Genomic DNA, 11,682 nt, shown 5'->3' on the forward strand with positions numbered 1-11,682 from the left:
TTTTTCTAGAATCTCGAAATTACCCAGGAACAGAGTCAGCCTAGAGTTGATCAACAACGTATGGGCTGAAAGAAAGTAATTGGCAGTAAATTAAATTTTCCTCCTTCATTGTATTCTAATTGCCTAATCAAAATATGTTTCAGTTATGCATGCATATCATTTTAGGTATGAGTTTGTGCTTTAAATGAGCTCCATGAGAGCAAAGACAGTTTATTTTTAATCTTTTCCTCTCCCAAAGCTAACCCAGCATCCAGTCAGTAAGAAAGAAATGTTACATGTACAATAAATAACAAGTAACAGATTTTAATAACAAGAATAACTCTTGAGAAAATCATTTGCTGTCCATAAAGAAGATACTGACTTATGTTTGTTCTGTTGGTTCCGACTCTGCAAGAAATCCCATGTGGGGAAAAGTGGGGCAGTAATCACCATAGGTATAAGTCCAGACTCCCGGTGCTCAGCCCCCACCATACGGTATGTAGTGAGCCAGGAAGATTCAAAAGGCCAAATGGCTTCAGGTGTTGTCCTGGCCTTTTCAACTAGAACAGTGCTAGGGACCTAACAAGAGCTTGGCAAATATTAGTATAAACAAATTTAAAAAAGGAATAAATGCTGATAGTGATGTACACATTCCAGTTCTCAGGTCTCAAAATGGTTTCTATGTCATTGACTCCTTTACATAAAAGCTAGCTTTCTAATTAACCCAGTTTGAGAAATATAATAAATTTTATTATATTTATTTTATTATGTGAAATTTTACATTAGGCCCATAATAAAATAATTTTTCAATCTCCCTTTATCTACTATAAAACCAACCTGTTTGTTTGAATTATCCCTCTCCTTTAGACGGCTAATACTTCCCTAATACCCTTACCCCCTGACTTGGCCCCAAAGGTGATCCTGTGAGGGGGCTTCTGCTCATCTCTCTGGCTTCTGTCTGCTTCCCAAGCTCACCTTCCGTCCTTGCAACTGGTGATCTCTCTGGCTGGAATTAAGTATTTGTTGAATGAGTGAATGAATGAATTGACCGCTAAGAATTCAGTTCTCTGTTTAAAAAGTGAAATTGGTTGTTTTCTAGGTTTTTAAAATGTCTATCTTTTGAAATTTGCTTATTAACTATTTCATTATGCATGAACCAACTTAAAATTTCTTGTCTTTTAAGGTTAACATTGCAAACCCTAGTTCTAGTCCATGATAGCACAATGCAATTACCTTTCTTCTTCACAGCCTTACACTATATATAAGTGAGTGATATTTCAATGCAATTATCAGGAAATGTGTGGAAAAGATAACTGTCTGATTGGGCAGCAGTGTGAGATGGAAGGGCGTCTCTTGGGATAGTGACTGTGACAACCCTTTGGGATGCTGCTCTGGTCACATTGCAAAAGACTTAATCGCACAGCTTTCTCCAGTGTTTTGAGGGCAGAAATATGTGAATAATTAGGACACCAAAATACTGAAACAGAAACATTTTGACTTAAACCTCCCACTTAGGAGTAGAAATGAGTTAATTTTGCAAAACACTGGAATCATTTTTTGGCATTTATTGAGATAAATGCCCTTAATTAAAGCTTGAAATATAGAATACTTTCTTAATTGCCATAAATTAAAGCAAATTGTCTGCATTTTTATTGTGATAAAATACTCAGCAAGTGCCAATCTCAAGGAAGTGACCTCAGATTGTAATACAATGAGCTTACTTTTGCTTGTTTCACTTTAATTGCTATTCTAATTGTAAGAAACAAATGTAGTGTATACAGATAATGCCAAAGAACATGTATTAGTTCATGCTTAGGTTATAGAACCCAAAGCATATGCTACTAAATAATTAAGCACTAGGATGAGGTAGGAATGTATTTTCTGTATATAATTGTTTCAACTTGATCAGACAGAGACATTTAATAACTGTCCCAACAGCAAAACCTCACAGGTACTGGTTTTATCAAAGTGTGGATCTTACTCTACCTCAGATTCCACTTACTCATGTATTAATAAAACTAACAGGCTATTTGCACTGAAAATCATCAAAGCTATTTTTCTTTCTGGCTATAATAAGCAGATCAGCAAGTTCAGATGATAGTGTAGGAACAGTTCATTTTTATTGAGCACTCACCATGTTGCCGCTTTTCTAAGAATTTTACATTTTCTAACTTAGTTCTTCCGTTAGGTTATTCTCACAACAAGCCCTTGAAGTATATATTTTTACCCTTCTTTCCAGATGAAGAACTGTCTCTGAATTTGCCCAAGGTCATGTAGCTATTAAGGAGATGGGATATTAATACACAGTCAGACTTAAGAGCTAGCCCTCTTACCCACCATCTATTTAATTGAATCCGTGTATTTCTGTGTGAAATGGCCACGAGAAGCTAACTTGCTATAGGCAAACTCATAAGACAATGACTCATAATCCAAGTGCTAATTCATTATTTGGTAACTTGCCAGCAAACGGATAATTTCATCTGCACATGGCTCCCAAATTAGCTCAGATCTTAACTTTTTTGTGAATATACTTAAGAGTCAGATAAGAGAGGCTAAATATTATATTTCTATCAAGTTTCCATAATATTGTGAATGTCATTCAACCTTTGGGGTATTTTTAAAAGAAAAGTGTTATTAATCTATAATTATTTCCAGGTAATACTCTTTTTCTAGACACCATAATATTTTCCCCCTGGACAAGTGATGCATTTGTCACTTCTGACTTCTATAAAATAAATGATGAAAGTTTTTTTTTTTTCTTTTGTCATTGAAAACTTTCCACTTCTGTTAACAGAATATGAATTCATTTTTATTAACAATAGTTTTAAGTATCACTATCCTTGAATCTAATCTTGATAGTACAAAACAGTCAAGTTATACTCCTTTATGCCTTAGAAAGTCAATGTAATTCTGTAGATTGTGGCTGAAATCAGAAAATACTAAATCTGAAGAATAGAATGAAAATTTTCCTGAAATACAAAATTAAACATTTGTTAATGACTTAGTCTCTGAACTTACTTCAAAAGTTAATAACAGAAATTATGGGAATGCAAAATTACTAGAAGAGTCAGAAATTCAGACAATTCTGTTTAGTGGAATAAATCAGATTACATAAAGACCTTATTATAGTTTAAAATCCCATGCCAAATTCTGAGTCACTTATGACATAGAGAGCATGTGGTCTCTTAAGAGGAAAAGGAAAAACAACCAGAGAAGGGCAAAGTTAGGTATCAATGAGGTTATCATGAATTTTTTTCTTCCAAATTTAGATAACATTTTTCAGAAGAATATGGGCTTCCATGAACATCTGTGAATAATTCTGGCTATTCCCTACAAGTCCTCTCAACTGTGGCTTCTAGTCATTAACTTTCACATATTTTACTATCATTATCAAGATTGCAGTATTTAAATCAACATTTTTTCATGTTATAAAAAGAACAATATATATCCATGGTCTAAAACAAGATTGGTTTGGAAAATTTTAAAGTGAAAAATGTAAAGCACTCATATTTCTTTAACCAACATAAAACAAATTTACTTTTGATATATTTCTTCCCTTTTATATTAAGTTAATGCTTGGTTTATAGGTTATATATCATTAAATAGCTTGCTATTTTTCATTTTAACATTATTTTCTGAGTAATTTTCTACACTACAAATCTGCACAATCTGTATAATAGCAGCATAAGGTTCTCATTGAATGGAAAGCTCTTTCTTTGAGCATTTTCATATTGTTGGAAATTTTTGGTTGAGTAAAATTTTTATATATGTAATAATACAGTGATTTCTTTTTATATCTATATTTGTACATATCTCAGATTTTTATTTTAGAATAGATTATTAGAGATATAACTATAGGGATAAAGGCTATGCACATCCTGTTTTTTAGTATTATATGAAAGTTGCTTTATTTTACCCTTCCTGCATTATATAAAGATGCCCAATTTGTTACACTGTCACTACCATTGAAAATCTATCTACCTATCTAAAGGGAGACATAGACAGAGACAGAGACAAGAGAGGCAGAGAATGAGAGAGAGATTTATTACAAGGAACTGGTTTATGTGATTATGGAAGCTGAGAAGTCCCAGGATCTGCCATTTGCAAATTGGAGGCCCAGGAAAGCCAGTGGTGTAGCTCTTGTCTAAGTCCCAGTCTCAGTCTGAGGGCAAGAGAATACCAATGATCTAACTCAGGCAGAGACAGAGTTCTATTTAGGCCTTCAACAGATTGGATGATGCCATCTGCAGTGGAGAAGGCCATTTGCTTTACTCAATCTATCAATTAAAATGCTACCCTCATCTGGGACCACCCTCACAGATACACCCAGAAATAATTACCCCATGTTCCAGTCAAGTTGTTACATAAAATTAACCATCACAGCATTATTGTTTTTATTTTTCTCTTTTCCAACTTCGTAGGTGAAAACTGATATTCTGTTGGTTTCACTTGATTTTCTTTTATCACTTACAGTTTTAAATATTTATCAGCAATAAATATTTTTCTCTTCTTATTTCAGCCTAGACTCTTTTCTCCTATTGAGGTGTTAGTGTTCTGCTTATTTTTATTAATTTTTTACATTCTGGAGATAACATACATTTATGCATATTTATAATTTTTTTAATGTTTATTAATTTTTGAGAGAGACAGAGAGTGAACAGGGGAGGAGCAGAGAGATAGGGAGACAGAATCAGAAACAGGCTCCAGGCTCTGAGCTGTCAGCACAGAACCCGACATGGGGCTCAAACTCACAAGCCTCGAGATCATGACATGAGCTGAAGTCAGAGGCTTAACCGACTGAGCCACCTAGGTGCCCCTACATTTATGCGTATTTAAATATTACTTTTAGTTTAACATGTCTAATTTTTTTTTATTATTTACATTTTAGTTAACATACAGTGCAATATTGGTTTCAGGAGTAGAATTCAGTTTCATTACTTACATACAATACCCAGTGCTCATCACAACAAGCACCCTTTTTAATACCCATCACCCACCTAGCCCATCTCCCACCCGCCTCCATCAACCCTAAGTTTATTGTCTCTTGTGGTTTGTTTCCCTCTCTTCTCTTTTTTGTCTCTTCCCATATGTTCCTCTGTTTTATTTCTTAAATTCCACATATAAGTTAAATCATATGGTTTGATTAACTTATTTCACTTAGCATAATACATTGTAGCTCTATCCATGTTGTTGCAAATAGCAAGATTTCATTCTTTTTTATGGCCGAGTAATATTCTATCATATGTATATGTGTGTGTTTATATAGGTATTACCACAGCTTTATCTATTCATCAGTTGATGGACATTTGGGCTGTGTCCATAGTTTATTGTTGATAATGCTGCTATAAACATTGGGTATGTGAACCCCTTCGAATCTGAATTTTTGTATCCTTTGTGTAAATACCTAATAATTTTTACATGTAATTTTTTTTATTATATTTTAAGGATGTCTGTCCCCAGGGAAGAAAGTCATCTCCATTTCATCTGAACATTGTAGAATGAGTAATGCCTAACAACTTGTGAGAGTAGTTAACTCTTCATAGAGTATGGTTCTGAGTTAGTTTCAGTGTTAATTTATGGCGTTTGTTGACATTGTTGTTACATTTTTTTCATTCAGTTCTTTTATGCTTTTGGTTCCCTGTTTATATTCTATGGGATCCATATTAGACAAGTTACTTTCACAGTACACAGAGTCAATAAAAGCAAAGAAAATATTCACAAACCAAAGTGTATAGAATAAAAAAGGATGCTCTTGGGTGAATGTGGACTAATGAAACTTGACAAAGGACTAACTAATATGAGGGTAATTTAACCTCCTTCTTAGAAATGATTCCTTGGAGAAACTAAGACTGTTAACTTACACTCTACTCCATTATCCTGACTTCTCATCACATAGTTCTTCTACTAAAGGAACGGTCAGAAGTTATCTCAAAATAGCATGTTTCTTTATCTCATTGCAAAGAATTTACAAAGAAAAAAAAACATGATAATCTGTATATTATGGAAGAAAATTAAAGCTTGTGCCTGAGAGAACAAGTGAACTACTGTAACATTACCGAAAGAAATAAAACACAGATCAGTCACTATTCCACCTAACGACAAGCTCTAAATTTCCCCACATATAAATATGTTTGGGGCTTTCCATTTTTCCCACTGTTTGGTTGTCTGTCCACATAGGTATAATTTGTTGTTCTTGTAGCTCCTGGCATGGACTGGTAGACTGTGTTTATTTAACTCCCGTGTTTAGTGGGTGAGACATCACTAGAATTGTCATAAAAATGACCAGTGCTACTTGGTATTTATCCTACTCATTTTCCACAGCTTACACTGAACTCTGTGGATTCACTGGAGAGGCAACATTTTTCACAGCAAGGAAGGATGGTTCTTGCCCAGGCACCAAAGACACCTGATCTCAGGGGACCTGTAAACTTACAGGACAGGTACCTGTAGAATTTTATCTTAGAGGAAGGAAAGAAAATCTTGTGAATGAGTGTTAATTTTCTCTTTATTTTAAACATTTGAGTTTTCTTACAGAAAATTATATAAAATACTCCATGGTTGTTTAAATCAATTGCTAATGCTCTTTAAACAATTCATTGAGACAGAATCCTTCCCATAATGTATCTGAAAGCAATACACAAGAAACCTTTTTTTTTATTTAGTAGATATTCCAAGAAAAAATTTTGTTTACATTGATGTTTAAAATAATAAAGCCAATTGCCAAGCTGTCAGGCTTTAATGTTTGTTATGTGGAGATAGACTTAACTGTAGGAAAGCCAGTATTTCAAATGAGAGATGACTTATGTGGTGTGAATTGATGCTATCAGGAAATGATCTTGCAATAATGCTTTACCCGTTCTACTAATGCTTGACACTTCACTGTTAGACCTCTGTGGAGTTTTGGTTTTGCTTTTTGTTCTTGTTGTTTTTTAAGTTTAGATGAAGAAGCTTCCTGCTCTCTTCAAGTAAAGTTCAAACACTTTGCGTTGGCATATAGTGTACCCATAATACAGTCCCCACCCGTGTCTTTAACCTCATCATGTATCTCTCTCACATTTTTTTTATGCTTTATAATCATAAAATAGAGTGTCCAAACCCAGACATTTGGGACCACAAGTTAGTACTGTTACTAATTATGCCAGGATAACAGATGCAAACTAGGATGACTCCAGAAAATTCAGAATATACTGTCATCATGTCACTTATTCCAAACTTCATGGATCTCTTATAATTTCCCAAATGCGTCCCAATGTCCTCACCTCATCGCTGATCAGGCTCCTTCTTCTGACTGAATCACAAACCTCTTCCCCCAATTCAGTACACCAATATGGCAAATGTGCTTCAAGTCCTGGTTCAAGTGAAGCCCTCTGTGTGTGTGTGTGTGTGTGTGTGTGTGTGTGTGTGTGTACCACTGTGCCCAGCACATGATCACTCAACACACTCATGGTATGGAGACAAGATTGTACACCATTTGTCCAATAAATAGAGTTTGTATAGAGATGCCCAATAAACAAATGGATGGTAAATACTCCAAGCATTTAGAATTGTGAGTCATCTATCTCAGAGTATTGATAAATTTGTCTGATCTTCCTGAGAGATTATTTTAATGAAGAGAAGGCATTTTAATGAAGACATGTGGGTACTGGGTGCATGCAGGAAAAGGGGAAGGGAGCATCATTTTAACATGGAAAAGCATCCAGTAAAACTGCCTTCTTCACAGTTTTACAAAGGTCCAGCCCCATCTGAAGCTAATCGCTAGGTTTCAGGAGTTGGTTTGTTCTTAAAATGAAGTATTTTGTTTTAATTGAATGAGCCTAGTACTCATTTTGCATTTAGAATAGATTTCTAAATTAATTTTTTCACTCCCTCTTGTCATCTGAAAGCATCTAAGGTAACACAATTTCCAACAATTTAAAAACAAATGGCTTCAATTCAACTGGCCTATATTTTATGCCTTTTAAAAAATTAACTGTTATCACAGCTCAATGTGCCAAGTGTCGACCTTATCAAATTTCTCAGTGCCCAAGAAAATGAATGTAATTGCTTCCTCTCTATGATATATGGTACATAATTGGCTTCCTATCACAAAGCAGCTGGGAAATATTCACAAATTCTGAAAGAAGTCTGCATTTGCATGCAGATCATGGTCTCAAATGTGTATTTTCACTTTAATGTTAGTTGTGACAAAAGCAAAAATAAAGTTTTGTTGATATAAGGAAACTAACAACAGCAACTAGAAAAATCCATCAATATTTTTTAAGAGTTTAATAAATATATAGACATAAATACCCTATTCTGGTCAACTCTATAATGTCTCTTTGATATTTTATATTCCTATTTATGTCATTGTAATTGCCTGTCGCTTCAAATGTTTTAGCATAAATAGGAGTGATAGTATTGAGATTTAGATATTTTCTGTGCCACTTAGAAACCCATATGGTACGTTGATGCCAATCGTGATGTTTTTTCAACTATAATTTATGAGGCACCCTTGTGGTTTGCCGAGTCTTCTGAGTGAGAGCCCATACCCCTTATTTGCTTGACTTTACCCCCATCATGTTGATAACTAGCATGCTTGAGGTACCTGAGATAGTGACACAGGGGAACCAGACAAACTTACCTGTGTTAAACGTACCACTTATCTGCTCCTGGGAGCAGAGTTGACTAACAGACCCAGCTGCTATCCTCTGGATTCATCACTACATTTGTTCCAAGGCCATACTTCTCATTGGATTCTTCCAGTCGATGTAAAAACATAGCAGGGGTACCAAAGAGGTCCATTGTTGCCCAACCTGGAACTTTCCTCGTAGACGACTTTGGCTCATGGACTCTCACTGGCTATATTTTCTTAGAACTCTGCTGCAGTCTGACATTCTTTGTACACAATCCTTCATTCTTCCCCTTCCTTCACAGGTGTCAGACCTCATCACTTCCCATGAGCTCTCTCCACGTTCTCCTGCTCCCTCTCATTTTTCTTTTACTGGCGCTTCTCCTAAGAATGTCTTAAATGTGTATTTCCATCTTGGCCTGTGTTCTCTAAAGCCTTGAAAACGCATTGTTTACTGCTACCTTGAGGATTTATATCCCAAGTACCATCTGTTTTCAGGCTCTATTGGGTGGAACAAACCAGGTACAAACTTTGCAACTCATATGTATCCCTTTACCTAGAACCCCATCGTGTTTGAGCAAATACAAGCCATGTATTTCTGCTCCTTACCAGTTCAGTGGTCCATCAACTGTTTGGGTGTCAGTGGTCTCTTTGAGAAGCTAATGAAATATATAGGCTCTTCCCCAGAGAAAAGAATACATGGACACAAATACAAAATATAGTGTACTTTTTCAGAAGTCTTATGTATTGTTAAGAACCCATACTGAATGTGAATCTTCTAAGGAAAGAAATGGCAGTCATAATTATACTTAACTATAAGTATAAATTGACAGAACATTATTGCGATAATTGGTGAAGTCTGAACAAGTATATGAATTAGATAATAGTATTGTATCAATGCTAATTTCCCAATTTTGATAATTACACTGCAGTTATGTGAGATAATATTTTAGTTTACAAGAAGACACAGAAGTATTTAGGAGTTTGAGGACATCATGTCTGCAACTTACTCTCAAAAACCTCAGAAAAAAATAGATATACATAATAGACAAGAGAAAGAGAAAGCAAGAGAGAGACAGATACAGTAAAAAATTTTAAATGTTAACATTTGGGGAATCCAAGTGTCCATGGGAATTCTTAGTAATCTCACAGCTTTCTATAGGTCTCTCTCAAAATAAAAAGTCTAGACAACAATTAATCCCAAATAATAGCCAAAAACATATTTTCTTAGTATTTTATTTGAGGCACGGGGACCAATCACCTTCATTCATTACTTGAGCCAAAAATACACATTATAACAGTGTTACTATTGTATTCTTGACCTTAATAAATGAGTCAATAACTAAAAAATAATAACCAAAAAATAATTATTAACTCTTAAAAATTATGAACTCTAAAAATAGTAATTATAATTTAAAAAATTAAATAAGTAAATCCACAAATAAAAAAGTTGCTATTGGTAATTATGTTCAAATAAATCTAGATTATAACTAAGAGACTAGTCTTAGATCAGTAAGCATATACAGATGTGGGTGATTTTGTGTGTGTGTGTGTGTGTGTGTGTGTGTATGTGTATGTGTATGTGTGTGTGTGCATGTGTATGTGTGTGTGTGTGTGTGTGTGTTGAATATAATAGAAACAGAGACTTTGTGACTAAACCCTAGCATTTATCTCTATCTTCTCTTTACAAGCTTTTGTTCTTTGAGCTTTCGACAATATCTCTTAGCATCATGGGGATATCACTGGGATCTTTTCCCATTTCTGGCATCCACAAAACAGATGACTATCAATATTTAATGTATATAAGTTAAAATCACAAAAAGAGGGAAATTTAAATTATGTAAGAAAAAGATCACAAATTTTGATCAGCATATTATTTGATAAATAAATGACCTAATATAGGAGAATATAGAAGAAATGCATGGAGAGAAGGTCAGACTTCAGATTTCTTCCCGTTAATTGGGGAAGACAAAGGGCTCTTAAAATTCTGAGGTCAGTCTCAAGTAGCCAAAGCATGTCTATAAATTCCATGGAGAAAATTGCATGGCCGACACACTACTCCATGCCCCAAATATATCATCAGTTCTCAGTACGTATGCTCATACAGATGTGAGGCTTCACTGAAATTATGCATGGATTCATGGGATGACTAAAACAGGGAAACAATTTTTTGGTTGTCTTCAATGTGTAGAATATATGGCAGTGTATGAAAATAATTACATATGTAATTACAAATTATCACATAGTTTGTGATATGGGATTAAAAAGAGGGAAGTCTCTATAGAAGTAATAATCCAAGTGAGAGAAGTTGATTGCGGATCCCCCACATAAGCAGTATGGACCAGGTGTCCTAGTGGATGCTGTGTACTGCCACCTAGATCCTCTTCAAGGATCTTTGACTTTCCCCAAAGAAACACGCTCTCCTTGGAGGCATGACTTGATGTGGGTGTATAAAAGTCCTTGCTGTGTCATGAGACAACCCTAATAAGTCAGTCCAACTTCAAGTTTCCTGCGAGTCAGCTGAGGAGTGACTGCACTGCACTGTGGCCCAATTTCTACTCTGTTCATTTCTGCTGTCTTCTGTTTCTACACAGATCGTTTCCAAGAGCACTCATCAGTGGGCTTCTTGCATGTTAATGTGTGTCTTAGGGTCTATTTTCCTGAAAACCCTACCTGCTGTAGTTGGTGCTTGAAGTAGATAAGGAAAGCAGATCTAAGATAAAATTTTGGAGCTGGATTACACAGCACCCATCTAGCAATGAGAACTCCATCACTGGCAGTAGATGAAGTATCGATATACCCTGGAACAAGGTAGTGGTGTAATTCTTAAAATTATCATGAATGGTAAACTTGGATGGTATCCTGATGGAAGGAGATGCACTGGTGGGTAAAATGGATCAGGTGGTGGAAAAGCAGTAGAAGAGGGTCAGAGATGAGCTGAATCTGCCAAAGGGAGGAAGGGGACTAGATGCTGAAGGAGCTGTGGGACCCAGCCACCTTGTAAGGACAGGAATCGGAAGGGTATCTATGGGCCTGGAGTCTGAAGGGACTGGAGCAAGAGGCTCAAGAAGAAGGCAAAGTTATTAGATAGGGAG

Source organism: Lynx canadensis, chromosome A2 (assembly GCF_007474595.2).
Source record: "Lynx canadensis isolate LIC74 chromosome A2, mLynCan4.pri.v2, whole genome shotgun sequence".
Taxonomy (NCBI): Eukaryota; Metazoa; Chordata; class Mammalia; order Carnivora; family Felidae; genus Lynx; species Lynx canadensis.